We start from the raw sequence: 2,268 nt of genomic DNA, 5'->3' as shown, positions 1-2,268 counted from the left end.
GATTACCTGACAAAATCGTACTATCATGTAGACTTTGGCATATACTGATAAAGTCACTGGTAGATTTAAGGGAGATAGTGTTTTCCTTACTCAGGACTCTAATAATGGACCAGTATTTAATTGTAATCAATAACTTTCTCTGGTCTCTAATAGTGGACCAGTATTTAATAGTTATCATTAACTTTCTCCGGTCTCTAATAGTGGACCAGTATTTAATAGTTATCATTAACTTTCTCTGGTCTCTAATAGTGGACCAGTATTTAATAGTTATCATTAACTTTCTCCGGTCTCTAATAGTGGACCAGTATTTAATAGTTATCATTAACTTTCTCTGGTCTCTAATAGTGGACCAGTATTTAATAGTTATCATTAACTTTCTCCGGTCTCTAATAGTGGACCAGTATTTAATAGTTATCATTAACTTTCTCTGGTCTCTAATAGTGGACCAGTATTTAATAGTTATCATTAACTTTCTCCGGTCTCTAATAGTGGACCAGTATTTAATAGTTATCATTAACTTTCTCTGGTCTCTAATAGTGGACCAGTATTTAATAGTTATCATTAACTTTCTCCGGTCTCTAATAGTGGACCAGTATTTAATAGTTATCATTAACTTTCTCTGGTCTCTAATAGTGGACCAGTATTTAATAGTTATCATTAACTTTCTCCGGTCTCTAATAGTGGACCAGTATTTAATAGTTATCATTAACTTTCTCTGGTCTCTAATAGTGGACCAGTATTTAATAGTTATCATTAACTTTCTCCGGTCTCTAATAGTGGACCAGTATTTAATAGTTATCATTAACTTTCTCTGGTCTCTAATAGTGGACCAGTATTTAATAGTTATCATTAACTTTCTCCGGTCTCTAATAGTGGACCAGTATTTAATAGTTATCATTAACTTTCTCTGGTCTCTAATAGTGGACCAGTATTTAATAGTTATCATTAACTTTCTCCGGTCTCTAATAGTGGACCAGTATTTAATAGTTATCATTAACTTTCTCTGGTCTCTAATAGTGGACCAGTATTTAATAGTTATCATTAACTTTCTCCGGTCTCTAATAGTGGACCAGTATTTAATAGTTATCATTAACTTTCTCTGGTCTCTAATAGTGGACCAGTATTTAATAGTTATCATTAACTTTCTCCGGTCTCTAATAGTGGACCAGTATTTAATAGTTATCATTAACTTTCTCTGGTCTCTAATAGTGGACCAGTATTTAATAGTTATCATTAACTTTCTCTGGTCTCTAATAGTGGACCAGTATTTAATAGTTATCATTAACTTTCTCCGGTCTCTAATAGTGGACCAGTATTTAATAGTTATCATTAAATTTCTCTGGTCTCTAATAGTGGACCAGTATTTAATAGTTATCATTAACTTTCTCCGGTCTCTAATAGTGGACCTGTATTTAATAGTTATCATTAAATTTCTCTGGTCTCTAAAAGTGGACCAGTATTTAATAGTTATTATTATCTTTCTCTGGTCTCTAATAGTGGACCAGTATTTAATAGTTATTATTAACTTTCTCTGGTCTCTAATAGTGGACCAGTATTTAATTGTTATCATTCTCTGGTCTCTAATAGTAGACCAGTATTTAATTGTTATCATTAACTTTCTCTGGTCTCTAATTGTGGACCAGTATTTAATAGTTATCATTAAATTTCTCTGGTCTCTAATAGTGGACCAGTATTTAATTGTTATCATTAACTTTCTCTGGAGGGATGTAACAATGTAGGGTAGGGGTGTTACAATGTAGGGGAAGGGTGTTACAATGTAGGGGAGGGGTGTTACAATGTAGTGAAAGGGATGTTACAATGTAGGGGAGGGGTGTTACAATGTAGGGTAGGGGTGTTACAATGTAGTGGAAGGGTGTTACAATGTAGGGGAGGGGTGTTACAATGTAGGGGAAGGGTGTTACAATGTAGGGTAGGGGTGTTACAATGTAGGGTAGGGGTGTTACAATGTAGGGGAATGGTGTTACAATGTAGGGGAGGGGTCTTACAATGTAGAGGAGGGGGTGTTACAATGTAGTGAAAGGGTTGTTACAATGTAGAGGAGGGGGTGTTCCCATGTAGTGAAAGGGTTGTTACAATGTAGAGGAGGGGTGTTACAATGTAGTGAAAGGGTTGTTACAATGTAGGGGAGGGGTGTTACAATGTAGGGGAGGGGTGTTACAATGTAGGGGAGGGGTGTTACAATGTAGGGTAGGGGTGTTACAATGTAGGGGAGGGGTGTTACAATGTAGGGTAGGGGTGTTACAATGT

Source organism: Mizuhopecten yessoensis, unplaced genomic scaffold (genome assembly GCF_002113885.1).
Source record: "Mizuhopecten yessoensis strain PY_sf001 unplaced genomic scaffold, ASM211388v2 scaffold715667, whole genome shotgun sequence".
Classification (NCBI taxonomy): domain Eukaryota; kingdom Metazoa; phylum Mollusca; class Bivalvia; order Pectinida; family Pectinidae; genus Mizuhopecten; species Mizuhopecten yessoensis.
Note: the sequence above shows the minus strand (reverse complement) of the source record.